Below are 26,470 nucleotides of genomic sequence, written 5' to 3' on the forward strand. Positions count from 1 at the left end.
GAAATATATGAATTGATGAAAAAAAATAAGTAGCTCTGGAGGCAGACGTTATGAATGTGGCCTGGGTTCATGCACTGATGTGAGGTGGTTGATTTCTTTTCTCTGTTTCTTCATAACTGAGGTGTTTTGTGCCTTGCTTCAATGACTTGTATGCGTCAAATACAGAATATTAATGTTGGCTGGTGGTAACCAGTATGTCTGAGTGGCTGATTACTTTTCTGTGACTTACTGTGTGTTAGCTCGGCAACCATCTGTGGCTATCGTCTGATGATTTGTAAGCTACGTAATAGGTATGTTGGTTATTTTAAATCAATAGTTGAAGAGGGTGGGAGAAAAGAAGTAGTATTATCCTTCTTGTATGGGAAACTGAGGCACGGGGCACTCATGGGTGAGATTCTGTGTTGTGCCTCTACGAGGTACAGTACAGAAATCACAGCCACAGGAAGGGAAGCTAAAGTGGTTTTAAACCATCTTAATGCCAACCTGGGCTGTTGAGGCCCCCAGCATAGCTTGGACAGCCCTGGAGAGCTCTCTAAATCATAGGAGCCTCCCCAGAATGCTCTATAGACCTCACTGCTGTCCAGAATCACTGTAGCACTGCATCCTTTTGCTTCCAACACATCCCTCCTGCCCCCAGCCCCGGGTAGCCATTCGGCTGGTTTTAAGCCAGACAGTCCTGTTTTGGTAAGGTTGGTTCCTGTGTCTGGTACTGATAGAAAACAGCGTGGGTTTGTCCGGTATCATCGTGGATGCATGGAGAACTCCATTTTGCTCCGTGAGTTGCTCCGCCCTTGCCGGTGTGACCTTGCATGCAGCACGTGTGCCAGGTCATGCCAGCGGCGGCGGGCTTTGGTTTCATGCATCCGAGGGGATATCCTGTACTCTGGGGATGCATCAGTGGCCACCCTACCCAGCACACCTCCTACACTGGGGCAATGGGGTCACGGAGACAGCTTTTATGGCTATCTTCCACTGTGACTGCACCCAGGGTCAGATTAACACATAGGCAAACTAGGCATGTGTCCAGGGCACAAATTCGTGGGGGTGGGGCCAAATTTTTTTTAACCAATGCAGATTTGCATATGAACTGAAAGAACTTCACTCACTTGAGTGAGTGGTGTTGCAACCTGGTGCACTGGGTCACAGTGCGACGCAGGTTTGGCCCAGATGCCCCCCCTACCCTCCTGTCATCAGCTGGTCCAAATTTGAGTGAGTTGCATTGCGACATAGCGCACCGAGTCGCAACTCTACTCCAATTTAGCACAGCCACCCCTCCATCATGGGGAGCAGTGCTCCAAGGAGCAGCCAGTGCCAGCAAATCCACAGTATGGCCAGCCCAGCCACAGTGAATGTGCTATATGGCTGTTTATTGTCATGTATGATCATATTAGAAGGTGGAGGCCAAGAGTATATATGTTTGCCTATAGCTCAGAGATGAGTTAATACAGCCCTGCCTGCAACAGGGGAATCCTCACCTAGCCAGACATTGGGGACCAGGGCTTCTATGACCCCTTTACATTGCGCCACCTCTTTTATCTGACAAAAAAGCCTGAGTGGAGTGGGGTGAAGATCTCACCCTAAGTGACGTACCCAAAGTCACAAACAAAGCCAGATCTTCTGACCCCCAGCCCAGAGCCTTAGGCATAAGATCCTCCTTCCCCTCTTGGAGATGTGGATTGTCTCCGGCCCGGATGCTCCATTCCTAGCACACACAAAACTCCCATTGAAGTCAATGGGCCCGGGATTGCACACAATGAACGTCTTGGTGCTAAAGGCAAGCAAGATCAGACCCTTTAATATTAACTACTCTCTGCATGAAATATTTCACACACCAGGACAACTGGAGTGTGAAAGACCGGGGTGGGTCCCTCCTTTCCAGCACGTTAGAACTCGCTGCAGAGTTATCAAAACAATCTCTATTTGGAGTTGCTTGGATCAAACTAGCTATTCAGGGAAAACACGCACAAACAAATGATATAAATATGAGCTTTGAGCAATCAAAGGTAAGCAGAACATTCTTTACTGTTGATAACCAGCGTAGCAATTATCTTGTACAATATTTCTAAGGCATCCTGTTTGGTTTCTATGTGTTATTATCACTATACTAAAATCACTCCCTGATCTCCTTACCCAGCAGAAGCCATCAGCTCTGGTTATATTACTGCCGTGAACATTGGGGCAGCTGAGCAAGACACTGGGTAGCAGTATTGCTGCCCCCAAGGGTTCAAAAATCAGGAGTCAGTCCCCAAAATATCATGAGATTTAAAAAAAAAACGAATACAGGATTATGTTTATTTGCCCTCTTGTTTTTGAGTCTTTAAAGTTCACAAATTTCAGGCTTTTCTCTACAACCATGAGGACTCAAAACTTTTTTTTTAAAATGAAGATGACAATCTCATGTAATCACCTGGCTCAAGGAGCTGGGGCTTTAATACAAACAGCTAATAGCAAGCCTGTCTGACGCCATTACCCAAGAGACTAGCACAAATTTGATTGCTTAGTAGAGGTGGTGGTCATTAAAGATCAAACTGAATTTTCCTGGGAACCCTGGGGAAACTTTAAAGTGGTTTCTTTAGACAGTGGTTGTTTGCAGAGGGTGGTTCTGAGTACTAGCTTAACTGTAACTCAAAGCAGGTTCTAGCCAACCAACTGTACGTAACAAGAAGTACAATATCTTGCCAGCATCATGCTAAAGTTACTCAAGGGAAATAATTTTCTCTGCTGGTTCCACGTCAAGTTTTCCAAGGACATTTGTTTCTAAAAATAGGTTTAGGTGTGTTTATGGATATCCTTCAGGTTGAGTGAGACAGGAAGGAATAAGGAAATATAGACGCAAAGATTCATACATTCCAAGGCCAGAAGGGACTCTTGTGACCATATAACCTGACCTCCAGCAGAAAACAGGCCAGAGAACATCACTTAATGATTTCTGTATGAAGCCCATAGCTCTGGGTTGAGCTAGACTGTATCTTTTAGAGAGACATCCAGTCTTGACTAAAACCCTGGCAGAGGAATAGCCAGAGCAGCTGACGCACAGGGACAGAGGCAAAGGGCATGTCTACACTGCAATTAAAAACCTGCAGGTGGCCCGTGCCAGCTGACTCATGGGGCTTGGGCTAAGGGGCTGTTTAATTGCAGTGTAGATGTTTGGGCTTGGAGTGGATCCCAGGCCCTAGGACCCTGTGAGGTGGGAGGGTTCCAGAGTTCAGGCTGTAGCCTGAGCCCAAACATCTATTCCACAATGAAATAGCCCCTTACCCGAGCCCCATGAGCCCGAGTCAGCTGGCACGGGCCACCTGCAGGTTTTTTATTACAGTGTAGACATGCCCATAGAGGTCCCAGGAGGCTCAAAAGTAGGTATCATTATTAAGGCTGCAGGTTGTCATGGCTTGAAAAAAGTCACAAATAACGTTTGTCTGTTTGTCCGGGACTTTTTCTGGGTCCATGACTCACTCCGCAGCAGCAGCTCCAGTGGCACCTGTGTCCCATGGGGCTGGGCCCGGCGCCCTGCTCTGGGCATTGCAACTTGGCATGTGGGGGTCACAGCATTGCTCAGGTTTGGCCCGCTCAACCCTCCATCAGGATGGGGGTGTCGAGGGAGCAGATGGGCCAGACTTCAGTGAGTAGCATTGTGACCTAGAGCACCGGGTCGCAGTGCCGCTCAGGTTTACACTCTGTCATGATGAATGGAGGTTCAGGTGGGCCAAACTTGAGCAGTGCTATGACTACACCTGCCAGGTTGCAATGCACAGAGTTGGTGACCAGGCCTAGCCCCACGGGACACAGGAGTTGCCGGAGCTGCCTCTGCAGGGTGAATGCGGGGAGAGCTTGTTGTCCAGTCCTCCCTTTCCCCACCCTGCCTCCCCTCCACACTGGGCTAGGATTGAGGTGTCCAGAGAAGAGAGGGTGCTGCTGTACTTGGTGCTGCTCTGGATGGTGGCCCACAGTAAAAACCTGTGGTGGGACCCATCTTTCTGTCCCTCCACCACTGGCTATAAGAGATGGAGAATCCACCACTCTCTCCACAAAGCCTATACATTAGACTATGGCCACATCTCATTGGAAAAACTGGATGCTCTGATTGTGAGTTTGTCGAAGTCTCCCATTTGGTGGAGTGAGGGGAAATGTTGGTATGCACTTCCCATGTCAATACGCAGAGTTAATTTTACATTGTGTAGCACAAAGGCCGTGACATCAGCAAGTGCCTAATTGCAACGTTATCAGACTCAGCCATCATCACAGCACAGGGTGCTGGATCAGATTTTCTGCTGGCATCAGTCAGCATGACTCCATTGAAGTGGCTATGCTGATTTACATTGGCTGAGAACCTGGCCCATTGTTTCTGGATATAGAAATTCTCTTTCTATTTTTCCTTTATGTCTATTTTAAAGCAGCAGTGTAATGTCAAAACATTCCAGATAAGGAGTGTAATGTGACTGAGAGATCATTCAGTTTCATTTTTGTATACCTCAGGTGAGATGCAGTCCTATAGTCTGACACATTGAAATCAACGGGAGTAAGGGCTTTACGTCTGGGTCTATGTTTTGCCCCCTTATATTTCTATGTATCATTTATATATTAATTTTTCATATTAAAAATTGGATCTGGAAATGCAAATAAAATTCACACAAATAACATAGCAAAAAGCAATATTCATCTCCAATAAATCTTTTGAGCTAAATTCTCCTCTCTGTTTCCTGTGTAATTGCACTGAAGTCAGTGGGGTTGCATAGGGATGACAGATGAATTGGGCCCTCCTCTGGTTCAGGAAGATGAGAAGACTCTAAATACTTCTATCATTTACTACCACTGATGCAATATAATTTATACAGCTTAATAAGATGCTTCAGCACCAGTTGGCCATTAGGCCCTGAGGCTGCCCAGCCCACAGCCACAGAAGTCTGCCCACATCCTCACGGAGCTCACTCCACGACTGAGGCCTTAAATGACAACATTAATTGTCTGGATTATCTATATTTCTCCCCAAAGAGGTACAAAGAGAGGTCTTTCTAATGTCAAAAATACAGCAATCCTTTCCTAAATCCAAATCCTAACCTCAAGTGATCATAGCTGATGATGTCTCTAGAGCAGCTAGTATATTTGAGTGAAAACTGGCAGTAGAGATGCACTCCATTCTGTACTTCCTAACATTTCTTGTGGTGCTACTGCACCATGTAGGCAACAGAAAAAGGATCCTTCTCTTAAGGAATTGCTTATTCCAAAATGAACATGAAACAGCCCCTGCGTCTCTTCTCCAGAATTCTTTACCTGCAGATTTCTCTTTATTCCCTCTTTAGAATTCAGCATCAGTTCCTAGAACTCACCAAAATACAAGAATTTATATGCCTGTCAAAATTACAAATGGAGTCCAGCATACAGCATCAGAAACCTGGTTTGTGTCCGGCAATGAGCAGACAGAGGATCTCACCACTTGTAACCTCCTGGGCAGTATCTGAATGAGAAGGCTTTTGTACACTTTACAACAGGGAAAGCAGATAGAAACTGTACTCTAATGTACTGCATGATCAATCTGTCTAAACAAATATCTTGATCTCTACTTTTATAGAAATCAAATGCCAAGATGCAGTGCTATGAAAGAACATTTCTCTGAGCACTTGGAACAGATGCTAATTTTTATTGCATTCTTATATTTATATAACGCCTTTCATTCCAAAGGCAGAATACCTGTACTCAAATGTTTTGTCCTCTTTCTGTGTACTTGTGTGTGCAATTCAAGGAGCTGGTACAAACTTGAAGTCCACACCCAGCTACCTGAAAGATCCCTTCTCCCTTTTATACTCCAGGGGTGAAATCTGGGCCCTGTTGCAGTCAGTGGCAATGCTCTCTGTGACAGCAAGGGTTTAGGCGGGTTTTACCCTGTCAAGGCTCCTTCCCCACTCTGAACTTTAGGGTACAAATGTGGGGGGCCTGCATGAAAACTTCTAAGCTTAACTACCAGCTTAGATCTGGTCCGCTGCCACCACTCCTAATGGGCTAACTTCCTTCCCTGGGTAGCCTTGAGAGACTCTTCCACCAACTCCCTGGTGAACACTGATCCAAAACCCCTTGGATCTTAAAACAAGGAAAAATCAATCAGGTTCTTAAAAAGAAGGCTTTTAATTAAAGAAAGAAAGGTAAAATCATCTCTGTAAAATCAGGATGGAAAATAACTTTACAGGGTAATCAAACTTAAAGAGCCCAGAGGAACCCCCTCTGGCCTTAGGTTCAAAGTTACAGCAAACAGAGGTAAACACCCTAGCAAAAGGTACATTTACAAGTTGAGAAAACAAAGATAAAACTAAAACGCCTTGCCTGGCTGTACTTACAAGTTTGAAATATGAGAGACTTGTTCAGAAAGATTTGGAGAGCCTGGATTGATGTCTGGTCCCTCTTAGTCCCAAGAGCGAACAACCCCCAAAACAACGAGCACAAACAAAAGCTTTCCCCCCACCAAGATTTGAAAGTATCTTGTCCCCTTATTGGTCCTTTGGGTCAGGTGTCAGACAGGTTACCTGAGCTTCTTAACCCTTTACAGGTAAAAGGATTTTGGAGTCTCTGACCAGGAGGGATTTTATAGTATTGTACACAGGAGGGCTGTTACCCTTCCCTTTATAGTTATGACATACCCTATGAACTGAACTATCCAGGACAAGTGGTGGAGTTTTCTCAGTTGTTGGCCTCACTCGACAGATTTCAGTACCATTTGTAGTCCACCACAGCCCTGCTTTGCTGGCCTTCAAAGCATAATTTAAGGCATATGCATCTGATTAAGGTTTGGTTCCTGGCAGTGTAATGGCCAATAGCTATCAGCCTTGGTAGCTCTGCTGCTCACTGTTGTTAGCACTGCGTTATTTATATGTTTTAGATGTTTGGGGCTCCTGCACATGGCTGCCAAAGCAAGTGGTGAGCTAAAAGTTAATACAATCCTAGGGGAAATCAAAGTGACAATTGCCTGGTAAATTGCCTCACCGGCCTCCGTTGCAGCACCACTCTCCCAGTTCCTTCCCAATGCTCACCCTCCATAATGAGGCATCCAGGAGGGAAGTTATGTTGTCACTACTACTTCCTGTAGCACCTGCCCTTTCTTCCTTCAAATCATCCCACCTGCCCGTTCCCTCTTCCTGTTCCACAAGTAAATAGGATGAGGACATTGGCACTGATTTGTTCTTTCCTTTTCCGGAGCTGTCTCTGCCTCTTCTTGGCTCACTCGTGTAATTAAACAGCCGGCATAAATAAAAATGGGAGAGAAATATGATAGCGAAAGCACACCAGGATTTATTATCGGCACGAGCTGGGAGACACCTTGTGGACTGAGTTAAAAATCTCATGCAAACTGAGGTGTGAATGAGTCCCACATTTGAGATAGCTGTAAGAGACAATTAAGAGGCCACGGCTAAAACAAAGCCTAACAGAATCTGCTCAGAAACTAGCACTAGGTGGGTGGAAGTTTCCACTGGGTATTGTGTACTGGTATAGGAAGGGGGCAGAGAACACACAGAAAACTGAAAAAGACTGAAGGGAAGAGATATCATGAATGAGCAGCTGAAAGCGCAGTGGTTGACTCTGGAGACGTTTTTTGGGTCAAGGGTGTCGGCTATAAGTATGCTCTTAGTGCTGAAAGCAACAGAAGCTGTTTCCTGTTATTTATACATTCTTTGTAAATAAACAAACCTGCCTCAAAGAGATACCAGACTATCACCAGTTTCTACTCCCAGCTGGAATATCCACGGGGCCCCAAACTTTGACCAGCTGCTCACGTCGAAAGGGGCAACACTATGTATATTTGTGAGGTTGGGCAATTGCGCATTACGGTTTTGATTTAGCAAGGGATTTAAGCACAGACCTAGTTTAAAGCACATGAGTAGTCCCAGCTGTAAAATGAGAAGAATGATCCTGACCTCCTTTGTGAAGCATGTTGAGATGTACTGATGAAAGTGCTATGCAGGAGAGAGAGATTTATTAATAAAGTCAACGGAGCTCCGTACATGCATAAAATTAAGCACGTGCTTAAGTACCTTGCTGAATCACAGCCTAGCCGACCATTCAGGCAGAATTTCTTGTTTGATACCTTCTTCTCCCATTTTAGAACATCAGACTGACTCCTCTACAGCTCCTCATTTTCACCCTCTAGCTATCCGGACATTGTTTTCAGGTGTCCTGCATTATATCTGGATTTATATGAATCCAGAACAGTAGCAGAGGAGTCCATCATAACCAATGCTATTACAAGGTTACTAAACAAAGAATGCTGGTAACTTAACAGGCCATAGGCATTTAATCAAAGATGTCTGTTGGTTCCTAATGAATGTATTCATAAGTCTCTGAAACGTAGACGACTGGGGCCTCCCCATACGGGGGGCACAAGCTAAAGGGGAGGACACATGACCACCCCATATGTCTTCCCTGCCTAGTGACCCCTCCCGCCCTGCTCCAAGCTTGGGGCCACAGTGCTGTCCCCGCCCCACTTTACCTGTGTGTCTGGGGGGTTCTCTGCCTGCACCTTCCCTCCCCCCCCTCCCACATGTTCGGCAGCTCTCTCAGGCAGAAGCGGCTCCGCCACAGGCTCTCTCAGGCAGAAGCGGCTCCAACCCGCTTCCCGCCCGGCTGCCAGGGAGAGCGGCCGAACATGCTGAGGGAGAGGAACAGGGAGAGAAAGACAGAGCCCCTCTTCCTCCCCGCTTCTGGCAGGCCATTTAACCCCCCATCGTCTCTGCACTGAAACAAGCATAAGGCCCAATCTTGTGAGCCTTCTGTTTGCAGATCTCGCATTGAACTTGATGGGAGTTCCACGTGTAGAGTAATTAGGAATACATAAGGTTAAGATTATATCACGGAGGTCACAGAAGTCACGGAATCTGTGACTTCCGTGACCTCCAGATACATTTTCTACTTCAGCCCCAGGGCAGTGAGGCTGGAGCTGTCAGCCGGCGGGGGCCCTGGAGCTCTGAGCCTTCAGGCAGCGGGGGCCCCCACAGCTCTCAGCAACTGTAGGAGGACCCGGAGCTCCCATAGCCAGCCCCGCAGTTCCAAGCCACCACAAGGGGTGGGGGTGGGGGGTGGACTCTGGAGCTTTCAGCCACAGTGACAGCGGATGCTGGACTCCTCCCCTGCCCTCCCGCAGCAGGGCTTGGGCTCAGCCCCATTTTGTCACAGTTATTTTTAGTAAAAGTCAGGGACAGGTCACAGCTTCTGTGAATTTTTGTTTATTGCCCATGACCTGTCTGTGACTTTTACTCAAAATAATTGTGACAAAATCTTAATCTTAGTAATAAAATATGAGAAAAATAGTGTTTGCCCATGGCTGTGCATTAGTTGTGCCATTGATATTACCACAATTCAGTACAGTTAGCACTGATCTTCCATAGTTTGATTGTACTCTATTTATATAAATTAGCATTGCTCATTCTCTAGTTGAGAGTAGTATTCTCTAGTATGAGTGCCATCTAGTGGTCACATGTTGCATTAAAGGATAGTTCTGTTGATGTCATGAGCAAGAGGTAGCCTATTGTGGAAACAGGATATGAAGCACAGAATGGTATTGCTGTCATGAACACAACATTATAAAGCTTTGCTGCTTAAATTGTATGACTAACAATTTTAGGATAGGAGTCAAAAATGTGCACATTTCCCCCAAGTTACAATTAAAGGGCCATATCCACTCCTCTAATGTCAATGGAAGAGTCCCATGAGAAACAAAGACAGGATATAGCCCACAGATAACAATTTTTTAGATAGCTGTGGTAACTGCTATGTGAAGAAATCTTCATGTAAAATGAATCTAGAAATTGCCAGGTCATGACATTTTGAAGACTGCGGGCAATATTTTCCACTGACTTATTTCTTTTAAAATAATTGTTTCAAGATGACAGCTTTGACCAACTCTTGCTGTGGTCAGCGCCTCTCAGTTTCCGTACAGCATTAGAACATGGGCTTGTGTTGTAAAGGAATAGTATGAGAATGATGGGAGAACTGCAAAATGTTTGGAGGTTTGATGCAGCTGAACATTCAGACGTCTGGGTGACTAGCTGCCTCTATTCAGTCTGCCCTGTTGGAATAGAGCTCTCCCAAAGCAGGCCTCCTCACACAGTTTTAATCTTTGCCCCTCCCTTCTCTGCCTACTCCCTTGTCTATTTTCACCATGTTCTATGTTTGTCTAAGAGCCTGCCTATATGCAGAGTTGCACCAGTTTAACTGTACTGTATTGAAGCCTCTTAAATTTGTAAGCTGGCGCTTTAAATGCTAAGGGTGTTTCCTGGTCCTGCTTGCAGGCTAGGGGCTATGTAGGGAAGCGAGTGATCTGGGCCTTGCAGCAGTCAGTCTACAGACATACAGTGTAAAGTGGGGTGAGTTGTGCCTGTTTTAGGGAGCAGCCTGCTTTCTCTTTCACTCTGTTTTTGTGTTCTTGTGGGGTATTGTGCTGGATTCTAAGACATAAAGTGGTGTTATGTTGCAAGCTTCCTACAAGAGTATTTTATGTTATCTAATTTCTCTGTTTATATGCCAGGAACATAAACTAGAGCTCTGATTTTAAATCAGCTTAGTTAAACTGGTGCAAAACACTGTGTAGACCCTCTTATTTGGGTTTTCATTAGGCTTATTTCAGTTTAGCTTGAACTAATAAGGAACGGGTTTAAAGTAAACTAAAATAAGCCATTTTAAAAATGAAATAAGAGTGTCCACACAGGGGTTTGCACCAGTTCAACTACACTAGTTTAATTAAACCAGTGCAAACTTATGTAAACAACTATTAATTTACTTGTAAGTTCTTCAGGGCAGGGACCATGGTTCTTTATTAAATCTCTGTGAAGTCCCATGCAAAATGCTGCTGCTATATAGGGGTCAGATTCTGACATCTGTACAATGAGCAGTACCTTGCTTTTCAAGCAGGTTCCAGTGGGACTACTCCCAGAGCCAGGTGCTACTCAACATGAGTAAAACTGGACGATTTGGGCCCTAAATCTTTAATAATAGTAATAAAGATACCCACTGCTTCCTGTTTTGATGAAATCAGAAATATTCTACAAGGAGTCTTTTAATTGTATTTTAATATTTATAGTTTCTAGCCTGGCTGAAAAAATAGAGGCATACACACATTAAAATTAATCCATTTACAAATATTTATTGAACTTGTAGCACCTTCTGTTCCATTTGTTTCAAGAACAATCTACTTAGGACACTAGTTCAAATCCACCCAAGGTCAGTAGTGACCAAAAGTTGTTTGGTGTGTTGTAGGCTCTGCCAGCTACTAAGGGAGAGAACTCCATTTTTTATCTTCACCACGGGTTTTCCTTTGACTGTCTCAGTCATGTTTCTTTGTGTCCCTCTTCTGTCTCAGGCCACCTCCTCTCTCTCTTTCACTTCCATTTTTCTGACTGGCTCTTTCCCTTTAAATTGCGTCTCTGTCTTTGTTTCTTTCTCATTCCATCCTTTGTATTTCTGCTGCATGTACTAATTCCCTGTGTCAGAGGTGCAACATGTGGGAAGGCATAGGCGCCGACTTTGTGGGTGCGCCAGAAAAAAAATAGTGGGTGCTCAGCAGACACCAGCCACAGCTGTTTGACAGCTCGGGGGGAGGCTTGGGGGAAGGCAGAGAGCAATGAGCGGCGGGCGGGTGGGGCCTTGGGGAGGGGGCAGAGTGGGAGCGGGGAGAGGTGTAGTGAGAGTGGAGCCTTGGGAAGCAGGGGGAACGAGGGTGGGGTTTTGGGGGAGGGAAGAGGCAGAGCGAGGATGGGGCCTTGTGGGAAGGGGCAGAATGGGGGTGGAGCTTCACGGCAGAGCGCAGGTGGAGCACCCTCAGGGAAAACTTTAAGTCAGTGCCTATGTGGGAAAGGAGCCCGAACAGAGGAATATAGACATACCTAATATGTCAAACCACCCCTGAACCTAGGGTGACCAGATGTCCCGATTTTATAGGGACAGTCCCGATTTTTGGGTCTTTTTCTTATATAGGCTCCTATTACCCCCCACCCCCATTCCAATTTTTCACATTTGCTGTCTGGTCACCCTACCTGAACCCTACCTCCTCTGTACAACTCCACAGCGGGCTGGGATCCCCCCTGAACATACCAACAACAAGAAAAAGTCAAGGTAAGAAAGCTGCCCCTTCCTTCCACTTCAGCCATAGATAAATCCAACCCTCTATGTTGTTAATCTGATTCATGGTCCAGTGTCAGACTCTGGGTGGATAGGAGGATGGGGCTTTTGGCTGAGGATTCTAACCATCCTCTTCCTCAATCAATTATCATCATCTGTCAGTCATCACATGCTGAGGAAACTAAGAATCATCCAAAGACTGATGAGCTCATAAATAACAATTATTCAGAGTTGCTTGAAGTATAATTATGGGCAGAAAATTGACTCTGCAAAGGTGGCACCTTCTTACTCAGCAAATCTGTTCCCTGTGAGAATTCAGAGTTCCATCTGCTGACAAAAAATGTTTTTACTGCTTTTTACTCTTATTAGATCTTCAGAGCCAACACAGCTACTACAGAGTAAGCTGGATTCTATTCTAGTTCATGCATTATCATCAGACTTGTTAACTAAGTTCCAGTTGAAGTTTCTTTTTAGTAGGGCTGATGCCTGAAGCAAAATGGACCTCGTTTTGACTTTTACATCTCAATTTATCTCTAAAGAGCTGGCCTGGAGAAAAATGTCTTTTCATTAGTAAGTTGATTCATCAGGGTCTGATGTCACTGAGAAATAATAAGCATGTCGCTCCATGATGGCATTTCTACGGCATCAGTTTTCAGATTATAATCACAAAGCTAGTGTGTAGGAAAAAATGTGGGTACAAATTTTGCAAGCACAAACAACATCTCCAAAAGGGAGCCCAGACTTCTGCAAACATAGGTCAAAATATCGAACACTGTGGTGACAAGCACAGCCCAAAAGATTCCCATCCCAAACAATAGCTCTATATTTTCCCTGCAATCACACCTTCAGGCAGAGGTGTGACTGGAGAGGAGCCTTTACCATCCTATACATGGTATACATTTGAATGGTGGTAAATATACGTACCCTCTTTAATCACTTCTGGAGATGCTTTTTAGCTGAACCACTTCCCCTGCTTAGATCCATAGCTGGATCAGCATCTCTTTTGGCCAAACAGCATGGAGTATCATTAACAGTGACTCCACATCCTGCCTTTGCCTTAATGGAAGCCAACCCACTGGGGATGGGATGGGAAAATGTAGACTTAAGAATAACCTGTATTAAAGAAAAGAAGAGCAGGTGCCTATGTTTAGCTGCCTGAGACTTCTATCACCGGACTAAATCAATCAGTCATAATGTAATTGAGCTTTATCTAATTACACACTTTGTATAATGTGAGCACGTGGCAAATTCCATGGTAAGTAAAGGGTGTTGAGCTGCCCTGCGGTGGCTCACAAGCATGAGTAGCAACCTTAGGGCAGGAAACAGGACACAAACCCCAAATTGGTTGTGATTTCTATACTTAGATTTCACCAACCAGTTATCAAGTGTGGACTCCTCACGCACTATAACAGCCTTACTATGGAGTCACAGACAGTCCCCTTGGGTACTCTGACCTAACTTGCCCCCCCAGGTAAGCTTGCCTTTGTGATAGATGGTCCCTTACGCCAAAAATCACAACAATACTGAGGTTACTGCCAATCCTAAAGGACCAGTCACTTACCCCAGGCCAGTTGCACTTTAGATCTTACACCAAAGACAACATTTGTAGCCAATCCTATAATAAACTAACTAACGCTTTATTAACTAAGAAAAAGAAATGTGAGTTATTTACAAGGTTAGAACAGGTAAACATACATGCACAAATGAGTTCCAGTCTTAAGTTTTAAAAGGTAATAGAAGCTTCTATAATAAGCAAATTCTATGTGTCCTTTAGGACTAACCCAGGCCAAGCACTGGGGATCTTTTGCCTTATGCTTAGTAACCCTTGCCCCCCAGAGTCCAAGATACAGTTTCTTCTTGTTAGGAATTTTTATCCCCTTCCGCTCCCCACCCCCCAATGTTCAAGCTGATGGGATGAGTTCACGCAAGTTCATGAGTCTCCTCTTCATGGAGGTGGGAAGAAATGCATTTAATAAAGACTTTGTTCTTTGATGTATCACAATGGCTCATTTGGTTTCAATGGGCCTTCTTGGTGGGCAGGGCCTAACCCCTTCTGTAAGAAGCCAGTATGTTACATTAATGTTTCTTTCCAGTTTGATGGCTCACACAATTACAGAGGATTACAATGCAAACATTTAATATACTTTATAATCTGAGGTACAGATGTTATCAGTGACATTAATACATGCAGCATCCTACAAGCATTTCATAAATTCTAAACTCTAACCATATTTTTATAACTCTAATACCTATTTTAACAATACTAACACACAGGTGAGCCAGCCTGGTCTCCAGCTATGTATTTGTCAGTCTTCACTTGAGTCCTATGGGCATTGGCATGAGCTAGCAACTGGTCTGCCAGCGTCACGAACGACTCTTGTAATTCACTCTACAAGTTTGCTGTGTAAGTATATGTATTTTACATATGGCTATGGGCAGTTACATGAAGAAACCTTATAGTCCTGTTAGAATAACCAGTAATGTGAAATCAGTACAGTTAAAAATGAAAGTTGTCGTAAAAGAGAGAGACTTCTTGGAATCTCACATGAACAGGCCTGGATTCAAACCAGCCCTTCACCTCACACCTCCACTTGGACTAAGACAGAGGAATAGGACCAGCTGAGTGGCATGGTACTGTAATAGTATAATGAGTTGGGCTATAGAACACTTTGGCTCAGAACTCTGCTTCCCCAAGCCACTGAAAACCAGGTGTTGTGCTGATGACACATTTGACCTGTGAAAGAGGCCTGTGTATTGGACTGCTCCAGTGGCACAACACCTGCTATCTGATCCTCAGTAGCAGAGAGTGGGTACAGCATGGAATTATTAATATCTTCCATCCACTATAGCACAGAAATTAATGCACAGAAACAAAGCTACTATGGGCTTGGCTACACTTGCAAGTTAGAGCGCATTAAAGCAGCCCCAGGCACTCTAACTCACCACACTGGCAAGGCACTTAGAGCGCCTGGACTCTGCAGCTGGAGTGCTCCTGGTAATCCACCTCCACGAGAAGCATAATGCCTGCTGCGCCTTGGCTGAAAGCGTCTGTGTGAACGAGGTGTTGCATTACTGCGCTTTGATCGGCCTCCAGAAATGTCCCATAATCCCCTTAAGTCAAGTGGCCACTCTTGTCATTGTTTGGAACTCTGCTGTAGGAATGCAGATATGCCCTTTCAAAGCTCCATTTCGGACAGCCGGCTGCTTATCTGCTCCGGGACAAAGCAAGCCATTAGTGTGGAATGTTGCTGTTGAGAGTGTGAGAAAGAGAAGCGGGGGGAGGGGTGGGTCTGAACTTACAAGACAGCATGCTGACATGCTCTCAGCCTCCCCAAAACCCCACTCTCTCTCCCCCCACATACACACAACACACTCCCTGTCACACTCCACCCCCGCCTCCATTTGAAAAGCACGTTGCAGCCACTTGCATGCTGGGATAGCTACCACAATGCACTGCTCTCTGTGGCGTTGCAAGAGCTGCTAATGTGGCCACGCCAGTGCGCTTGAATTGGACAGTGTGAACACACTGCAGCGCTTTCCCTACTGCGCTCTCCGAGGGCTGGTTTAACTCCCAGCGCTCTACATCTGCAAGTATAGCCATGCCCTATGTTACAAATAAAAGCATTGTGAGTGTCGATGACTCTGAAGATCCTTTGGCACACGAAATTCTGGATGCCTTTCCAGGCCCATGCACAGCACATTGAAAGGTCCATAGTTTTCTAATTTCAGTAAAAGGAATTTTAAAGCAATTAGCCTGCGTTCTCGCTAATGTCCCCACACACTCTTTGCAGGCCTCCCCTGGCCCTTCTGCATAGCAGTGCTGTAGGGACGCATTCCGTTCACTTTGAAAGCCTGCATAGGAGCTATAAATAACAGCTCAGTTCACAGGGATCTTATTTATTGTTGTAAGGCTGATAACACTCCCAAAGCTCTTAATTAGTGTAGAAATCTGACTAAAAGTTCTAGAAGATTTAGGACACTGTTTAGAAGATCAGATTTTTCACTCTACATGTGGGCCAGAGCCTCGGCTGGTGTAAATAGCTGTATGTCCATTGAGGTCAATGAAACTATGACAATTTACACCCACTGAGCATGTGGCCCATATATTTGTATTGAAAAGCAGTAAATATTTCACTGGTATCCCTGCTAATAATTATGGTTTGGTCTGGGCTACAAAACCATGCCCTCTTTTTATATATATAAGTGGTATCTTCTGATATACTTCCACAACTCTCTTCCTGCATTTTCGCCCTCTTCTGCCCTGCACCCCAGCACTGTCCCTTGACTCAGCTCCCTCATGAGTTGTTCTTATGGCTGCTGCTATTCTGTTCCAGGCCATTTTCATGCTGCAACAGAAGCATAGTGATGAAGGGCATGAAGAGAAGGAAGTTACTGGCATTGCACTTATGATTTTTTTGTGCTTTCAAACTCACTCCTACTTTTGTTCACAAGAAATACCAGCACTGGTGCACAATCTCTAGTGCCAGATCTAGATTGCAATCCAGTGCAATCTTCGGATGACTTCAGAATGGGTTGTCCCTCCACATAATCAGGAAATGAAAACAACGAGGAGTCCAGCGGCACCTTAAAGACTAACAGCTTTATTTGGGCATAAACTTCCATGGATTAAAAAACGCACTTCTTCAGATGCATGTCTCCATGGATCTGAAGAAGTGGGTATTTTACCCATGAAAGCTTATGCCCAAATAAATCTGTTAGTCTTTAAGGTGCCACCGGACTCCTCGTTATTTTTGTGGATACAGACTAACATGGCTACGCCTCTGATATTAGGAAAGGAAAGAAATCCAGATGGGGACCTTAGAGAAGAATGCTGCTACTTTACTTGCTCTGGTTGGATTTGTCTTTTATGGTGGCAGTGACTTTAGATCACCATTATCAGCAACAAATAGTTTGGGACTGAGCCTCACAGCAAGATTTAATAATATGTCTGACCATCATCCCCTAGCAATGGCTGCTGCTTCTTAAAGGCACAAACAACATGATGCAATGATTATGGTAGCACTGGCTTCTAATAGCCTCTGTCTGACTTACTTCCTGCTCTCTTTTTGAATAGGTAGAAAGTTAATGATGCCCTTTCTTATATTCTTTATTTTATTTAATCCTCAATCTCAAAAACAACAACCCCTCACATACACACATACTGCCCCCAAAATCTTTCCCTCGTTCCTGGCAAAAGACGGTAAATAATTCTTGCATAATCTTTAACTTTTGAACCTAGTCACTCTGTTGATTTGCTTGTGTCATTTTAAGTTGGGCTTTGTCTAGACTAAATCAGAAGCCTTAATAGACTTGAGAAGAATGCAATTTAGATCCAGTAGAAAGTGCCATGTCCCAGTCCTTGTGTGGTCCTGTTGTGTTTGATTAAGTTTTATTGGCTTTTAGAAGGTTAACACATAAGCTGCCAGAATCTATCACTATCAAAGTGTGGGCTGACTGAGAGTTAGGGTAGTGAGAATAAAGAGCATTGCTGTTGCTAGCTAAACAGCATCTTACTCAGTAAGGAATCTGGGGTTGAGGCCCGGACAATAACAAGCACTAGAAGTAGGAATAGGCCAACTGGTGCTGTCTGGAACCTTCTTCCCTTCTCTAGTCTGCCCTGATAATTTTGGAAAAAGATCAAATAAGGAGAACCTTCCCATACACCTCAACTTGGTCATGCTCCTTCTTCCCAGATTGCTCCTCAACATACTGTTAGTTTCTTCCCAATACACCATCCTTAGAGCCATCTAGCTAACCCACACACACACACACCAAAATCTCTAACATGCTAACAATTCCAGGAGACCATCACCTAGCCACACAAGCTGCACCTCCAACATACCACAGCAAAATGTTTAGGATGCCTCATTCTTATTTCTCATTCCTGAAGGCTGAATGACACGATCCACACTGCAGGCTGCTGGAGTAAGCAGACCAGACTCTATTCAAATGATATATGGGGCAGATTTAACTTAGTTGCAGAGTTGGTTGAAAAACAGGACATCATTTTGGAGAAATTGTTCCTGATTATTTTCTCCTTTCTCTTAAATTGAAGTTTCGAATTTTGACATTTTTTTTACCAGCTCCCTGGCTAATCAAAAACAAGATGAAATGTTTTTAAAAACTGTCATTGAAATTTTTTTATTTGAAATTTCAGTGAAAAATTTCATTAAATTGTGATTTACAAAAATTGTTGTCGAGCTGGACTCAGTTGTCTTCAACAGAGCTACACTAAATTTTCAAAAGCAACAGAGAGTCCTGTGGCATCTTTAAGACTAACAGATGTGGGAAGGTGCCACAGGACTCTCTGTTGCTTTTTACAGATCCAGACTAATACGGCTACCCCTCTGATACTAAATTTTCACTGGGCTAACCAAGATCAGAATAATCTGTCCCAGCCAGTATAACTCCCATGGCAGCGTCTGATCTAAATTAAATAATGTTGTAAACTGTTTGTGAGTTACAAGTTGGTCATAAAATGGGTGTAGATGGTAAAGTAGTTTAACTTGCACTGATTTGATATTGAGACGGCGTGCAAATGGAATGAAACACCCACAGCCAGGAGGCAGAATGGGGTGTTGCAAGCAGTAACAGGAGGGTGCAAAATGAAGTGTGGTAGGGTAGGGTTGCTTCATCTTACATACTCTTTCTCCATTCTTTTGCCTCAGGGTAAAGGCAAGACTTACATTGAACAAGAAATCTTGTTGAATAAAGAGATTTTCTATCCTGCTTTGTGAATGTCTGTTGACTATTTTAAAAAGCAACTCATCTGTAATCTACAGAGAAGCCGCAGAAAACAAAACCCCAGGCATAATTTGTTTTCATAGATGCTCTGTCCAGCAACAACTATCCATTGAAAATTAGGAATTAGTTTGTATTCCTATCAGTACTGAGACAATCAAGCCACAGACCTTATGATCAATATATTTACCTAGTCACCTTAACTGAAGATATATATGGCAACATGTGTGTGCGTTCCATGTTGTACAAACCTAAAATTCTGATAATATTATGTTACCACATTTCCTTGGATGACTGTGTCACGTGTAGCATGCCTGTGGTTATTTGCTAGAGGAAAGAAGCAGAAGCCACTCCTCTCTCTACTTATGTTCTTAAAATATTTAAATGCAGGTGTCAGCTTGGAGCTAGCTTAATTTAATATCCAAAAGAGAAGCTGCTCAAAGGACATACCCAAGTCTGCAATGTAAGTAGCCAACTAAAATGTGTATACATTTTATTACCATTATTACGAGGCTTTTGTATCTGGATTTTACATTACACAGTGATATATGGCCACAATTTTCAGCAGTAACTGACTTTGAATGCCTCACTCCTTGGGTACCCAACTTCGAAACATCTAAAAGGGTATGATTTTCACAGTATGCTGAGCACCTACCTGCTTGATCAAAATCATACACCTTTGAAATGTCTCAAGTTGAGCATCCAAAAACTGAGGCACCCAAAATCACTAGTCATTTTTGACAAATTAGGCTATCTATAATTTGTGTGTATTTAGTGTGTTCATATACTTGTGTGTGTATTTCTCGCTACACATATATGTGTGTGTGTGCATGCATTTCTATGTATGTTTATGTGTATATGCATATATAGCTTGCAGTTGCTAGGATCATCTAGGTATACGTCATCAAATACATTTTCTGCCATTGCAAGGGCCTCAGGCCTGGGTCCTTCCTGTTCCCTGCCTGTGGCACACAATAGTTTAGCATCCTGAGGGCTGTAATACTTTAGTCTAATCCAGTTTATTGGGCTCAATACAAGGGTAACTGCATGGGGTTTAGTGGCCCGTGATATTCAGGAGGACAGACTAGGTGATCTCGTGTGCCCTTCTTTCCTTAAACTCTCTAATTCTGTGTGTGTGTGTGTGTGTGTGTGTGTGTAATGCACACACACCTTGTCATATAATATAAGTTTCCAGTTCATGCAGGGGGGTGGGGGTGGGGGGTTATACATACAATTTCAGTTGCTACAAGTACTGTACAAAAAAAATATTTTTTTAATTTCTCCTTGAGACCAGCCAATTTGAGCCAAAGGTCAATACAGGGCTGATCCTGCACCAATGAAGTTCATGGGAGTTTTGCCATTGGTGTCAATAAACACAAGATCAAGCCCAAAATACCTGTTCCCTCTTCCCTTATTGTACATGTTTGCAGGTGCTGTTCTTGTCAGTTGTTTTACATCTTCTGCAAGAAAGTCCTGAAGAGGCTGCTGAGTACAAGTCAGATTGTGTTGTATGTTTAACCTGTTATTAATTACGTGTTCATTACAGTAACAGCAGGTGCTCCATCTGCTCTTGTGATGTCAGCAGACTCAAGTGCTCGTTGTTTTCTGCGGGCACGATCACACACTGTCGTTTTTGTCTGTTATATTTTGTTATGTATCACTACTATTAACATTGTCAAGGCAGTGTCAGGTAAAATACAGCATTCAAAATATGCCTGCAGTTTTTTACTGTTCTGTGGGTCAGCGAGTCCCACATTGTTCAGACACTCCACTGTGTCTCTACTATACCAGTGTTTTAATTTCTGGAAAGTGGAACACAACTGATTTATTAGTGAGTGGTCCTGGTGACATTGCACATATAAAAAGAATGTTATTGAAACAACTATTTTAAAAAAAAAAGCGTACATTTGCAATGTAGGGCTAGATCCCCAGCCCTGCTCAGATGGTGCCGAGAGGCTGTGATACCGTCTTAAATAGTCCCCTATGATTGGGAGAATCTGTGCATGGTGTAATGCTGGCATATGCACGGCCCATGGAGCTGGCTGGGTGAGCCAAGGGAAGCAGGTTGCACTGTCTCAAAGGATCGTATAGGATGCAAGGTCTTTCTGAGTGCCTGGAGCTGCAGTAAGGGATTGGAACTCCTCAGGCATAATATAGAGAGACAGGAGGGTATTAGTTTCCTGATATAAGATGAAAAAGCCTAAATCATCTTGTTTACTTTTGAAAAATCTTCCTTAGGCTGATAACTTTTTGCTTCTTTCCAGGCCACATGGAGTTCATTCCCTACTAAATTACTCATCTCTGAAAACCAGGGACCATAAGGACACCTTTCACATGTAGATAGTGTCATGAACACAGATCTCTGCCACAACTGAGCTCAGGTAACGTTATCAGATTTTGAGGGTGGGAGTCATGTTCTGTGGGCAGTTTAATTGAATTTGTTGTTGTAATTTCTGGTAGGGGTGCCACTTTATAGATAGATAGATAGATACAAATACATCCTTATAAAATACACACACACACATGTCTATCTATTTGTATCTATCATGTGTGTGTGTGTATTTTGTAAGGATGTATTTGTATCTATCTAAATTGATCTACCATTGATATTTGTCCCAAACGCCCACTGAGGTTGTAATTTATTATAATCCGCCTGCTACATTTTTGGTACCTGTCCTTGCGCTTGTAAATCCGTGCTTGCTATTATGAATGTGTCTGGTGTGAAGTGGAAAAGTCACACACTGGACTCTTGGGTCACAGGGGCTATTTGAATGTTAATAGCATTCCAGATGGCCCAGTCACAACCATGAAGGTAAGGTAAACACAGCCATTAAAAGATAATAGTCCCAAGGAGGGAGGGGGAAGGTTAACCAGGGATCGTTAACCTGAATCATTCAGGATGTTCCTGCAACTTCATGTGCCCAGTCACAGTTAGCATTTCAGTTGATCGGGCTTCCGAATACTCACCAGGAAAGGGGCTGGAGAGGAAATGGCGTACTCTCTTCAGTCAGGAGTAATCTTCCTCACAGAGTGAGGAGATGCTATAAAACAGCTCTCCAGGGAGAGAGGGTCCATTTTGGGACAGGCAAGCTGGCTGGAAGGGAAGAGGAAGGTTCTAACTGGAAATGCAGCCTGCCCTGAGGTTGGGTCCTGAGCATGATCTCTTCCACGGGTAACTCATATTTAATACTGCCGAATGGCTTGCATGGCTTTGCTGTGATTAAAGGGTAGTGCTGGTTTGAAGGAGCTTTCTCTACTGCCCACCTCAGATGTTTGATATTTAACTTCTTTTTATTTTGGTTCTTCATCTCCTGTACTTCTTTAAAATAAGTGTTGCTTTGGTTTCATATGATATGAATTGGCTCTGACTGTTTTATAGTGGGGGTATGAATAGATGGGGCCACATCCTCAGCTGGCATAAATCAGCATGCCTCCATCGAAGTCAGTGTTACTACACAGATTTGTGCAGTACCAGCTGAGGATCTGGACTGTAATATCCTCAGAGAATCAAGGACAAAGGAAAGAAGTGAGTTACTGGTCATATGGGAGAGAGAAATGATGGCTTCAATTTATGAAGGATGTCAGAGAGGCTTCTGTGCGTACAGTGTGGGTAGGGTGACCAGATGTCCCGATTTTATAGGGACAGTCACAATTTTTAGGTCTTTTTCTTATATAGGCTCCTATTACTCCCCACCCCCGTCCCAATTTTTCACACTTGCTGTCTGGTCACCCTGAGTGTGGGCACTAACTGGACAAAAGAACTTGTAGCTAACTTGGTACCATCACATCTGTCATTGGCATGTCCACTCATTGAACAAAGGTAGAATACAGCTCTCGTTTGCCTCTCACTTAGTATTATTATTAATAATCATATATTACTTTTAGTACAGTAATACCTACCAACCCCAATCACCGATTAGGGCCCCTTTGTGCTAGATATTGTACACGCATGTTGCACACTTGTGTAATGCCACTGATTGCAATAGAGTTGATTCTGATTCACAGCACTGTGAAAAGAGAATCCCCTCCATGGAGTTTTCTGTTTTCTTTACCAATGTAATAGCCAATACATTAACCCCTTGATTTTTGCATGAACCCCTTGCTGATTTTGTGGGAACTTCAGTGCATGGAAGAATGGTAGATTGTGGTCAGTATATACCTAGTGTGGTTATTACTTGTTTTGACTTGGGTGGGAAACTAATCTAAAATGTGTTCATATCAGTGTCAATTTAGAGCTGGGAGCCAAAAACATGAAATAGGCTCCTTACAGTTGCTTTCTTTATTTCCAGAGTGGAATCGTAAAATGGCTTTCAACCACTCAGAAACAAACTCTGTCCTGCGGAATTTTCTCGAGATGTACGTGGAAGAGAGGAAAAGCGTTAGGCTCAATAATTTCACCAGCCCGGCCTTGAAGGAGCAAGAGGAGATAACAGCCTCTTTTTTTATCCTTATCATCGTTGGCTTTTTTGGCTTCCTCCTTTTCTCCCTGATGATCAGCAATATTGTTTCCAACAAGCCTGAAAACTACATTGACTATCTCTATTCTGGGAAGTTTAACAACCAGGGAAATGAGAGAGGACTTCAGAGAAAAGAAAGCAAAGACACGTCGGTAACGATTAGCGACAAAGTGATGGTGGACCCCAACAACACTAGGGAATGGCAAAAAACTGACAACAATAACAATGAGCCTGAGACACCAAGCCAAGAAGCAGTTCTGAGAAACATCTGAAAGAGCATTGATGGACCGTCTTTAAAGAAGGAACAGGAATCAAAAGGTGATTTTATTGTTCACAAAAGTGAGATACTGGTAGCACTGGCTAGTGCCAGGACATTGCACAGACTGATATGGTGCCAGCTTCCCACACGCAGCTGTGAAAGCACCTCCTCAATCCTGATGTGCAACACAATGCCCTTGTGATGCCAGCGCTGGGCCTGTGCAGAAGTGACTGGAAATCAAGTGCAAACTCGTGTGACTCTTTTATAGTCTCTTTTCTAATGTGTTTTTATAATGCGTCTCTCAAAAGAACGAAATGCCTCCCTCCTCATGCTCCTGTCTTGTCACTGCATGCGCTAGTGGTTTTTCTAGCTGTGTTGGCATTATTATTATTATTCATTATTTATTTATTTGTTTAGCACCAACCATCTCTTCGTGGCTGTATGCTATACAAAAATAAAGACCATCTACAGTCTCTGGCAAATGGTGCTATGGTCTAAGGCAGGACTGCCATAGATCCACAGGGTCTGCTCTGTGCCCCCGCCTGTAACCAGGGTGCCACTTGGGATTGAGCCCTCTAATGTGCCAGGCCAGGGACCTACACAGTTTGACTAGGGCAGGCCTATCGTCTCCACGGCTCTGAGACTAGTTCTTCAGCAACAGCGATCCCTGACTCTCTCTCGGTGACTCCTTGCAGCAAATCCAGATGAACCAGACTCCTGTGGGAGGCTTGTACTGTACCCCTTCAGGGTGCAATGCTCTCAGGGAGCATTTGCAGTGACACCAGGGAGCCTTCTCAAAACAAGGTAGCAGGTTATTAGTCACCTGGCATACAGCATCTGAAAGTCCTTAGGTTAGCAAACAGAGGCAGAGATTAAGCCATAGTCCATTCTGGCCAAGCCAGTGCCATGAGCCACCCAAGCTGTAATAGAATCCATCTCCTGCTCCCTCACCCCACCTCTTTTTCTTTAGGCTTTGTCTACACTGGCACTTCGTAGGCAAAACTTTTTTCATTCCGGGATGTTAAAAACACCCTCCCCCCCGCAAATGACAAAAGTTTTACCGATGTAAAGTGCCAGTGTGAATAGAGCTTTGTTGGCAGAAGTGCTCTTCTGCCGACAAAGCTGCTGCCACTCATGGGGGGTGGAAAATTTTTGTCGACAGGAGATCTCTCTCCTGCCGACAAACAGTAGCTACACTGCGTGTCTTTTAGCAGCACGGCTGTAGCGGCACAGCCGTGCTGCTAAAAGCCTCGTAGTGTAGCAATACCCTTAGTCCCTGGTGAGAGCTGCTGAGTCCCTCCAGAAGGCTGCTCTTATTCCAAGCCACCTGACACCTTTTCTCCTTTGTTCTCCAGTTCAGTTCACATATCCCAGCTGCCAAGGTTTCCTGCTGCTAGATGTTGATTGTTCAGTCATTGAGGGGGAGGGGGAGGGAGAGATCTCCTTGTCTCTCTGGATCCTCTGTTGATCTGGGTCTCACTCTCTCTCTCTCACTCTCTCTCTCTCTCTCTCACACACACACCCACACCCACACACCACTTCGCAACCTGATCTGGGGACGGTATTTGGCATAATTCCTCCCATCCCCCAGGAAGCCCCTTTGTGTGTAGAAGTGGGAGGGGCCACCGGTGCAAGAACTATGGCCCCACCTCTTCCTCTTCCTCTTCCACCTGGGGCCCTGGCCCTGCTTCTCCTCTTTCCCCTCAGGCCCCACCCCCTGGCCAGGCTGGAAACCGGAGCTGGACCATGATAAGAGCTGCCCAGGGAGCAGCCCCTGGCCCATGTCCCCATCCCCTGGGGTGTGCTGCCCAGGGCAGGTGGAGGGTCTGGGACTTCCCACAGCAGCCCAGGCTCCCTGGGTGGCTCTTAACATGGCGTGGCTCTGGCTTCAACTTCTGGCCTGGCCTGAGGTCTGGGCCTTGGGGGAGAGGAGGAGCGGGGCAGCTCCATGGCAAGAGGGAGCTAAGGTCCACTTCAACACCCCCCCCCCCCCAGAGAAGAGGCTGGTGCCGCTAGTAGGGACTGCATTTTGCAGTGGGTTTGCTGATCGCCTTATCAGCACTGCTGCTGCCACTCCGTGCCTGCCCTAGGCTACTACGTCCATGTTAAAAAGTGGACAGGCATGGCCCTCCCACATTTAAAAGTGGGGGGGACACATGGCCCCCCTGGTTCCAGTGCTCCTGTCCAAAGCCCATTCATATGGGATTCACTTTGTTGACTTCAGTGGGCTGTGGATGAGGCCAATAGTTATGGCTAGGGGGGTGTGGCAAGGCAGAAGGGCTGTTATCAGGCACTGTGGCACTTCCCGTAACAATTCCAGCGGAATTTCATTGGAGAATTCCCTCTACATTTAATATTAGCCCTGCCAGCAGAAGCTCCCAGGAATCCTCCACTCCTGCTTCCTTGTGGCGAGCAGGAAGTAGGGCACAAGCATAGCTGGGGTTCCAGTGGCAGCAGAATGTGTGACAGCACCAGCTTAGCAAGCAGTAACTAGATTGGATAGATGCCCCAAGAACCACAGGCTTCACGATGTTGGAGGGCAAATGCCCATGGCCACCTCCGCTGGGCCACAAACCCCTTGCCTCCTCCACTGAGGGATAGCCCCTCTGGAATGCCACACGTTTCAACTGCAGTGGGGTTTGCCGAGTCAGCCGATCCCTCCAGGACATTTTTCAGTGAGAGAGGGGGAGGTCACAGCCTTAAATGCCTCCGAAATATCTGCTATACATATTGTTGCCCTTTGGCCCGAGAAACTAGCCAGTATTTATGGCCTTGCAGGGCTGTTTCAGTTAGGAGAAGAAATGGATGATATTTCTTTGGTGCAATCCTGTTTTTTAAAAAAGAACGTACATCAAGTCCTGTGTCCCTGAACATGCAGAAACTAACAACAGCAGGCAGTTTCCTTGCTCACAATTTCCAA

The sequence above is a fragment of the Terrapene carolina genome, unplaced genomic scaffold, assembly GCF_002925995.2.
Source record: "Terrapene carolina triunguis isolate 2854851 unplaced genomic scaffold, T_m_triunguis-2.0 Scaffold30, whole genome shotgun sequence".
In the NCBI taxonomy this organism is placed as follows: Eukaryota; Metazoa; Chordata; order Testudines; family Emydidae; genus Terrapene; species Terrapene triunguis.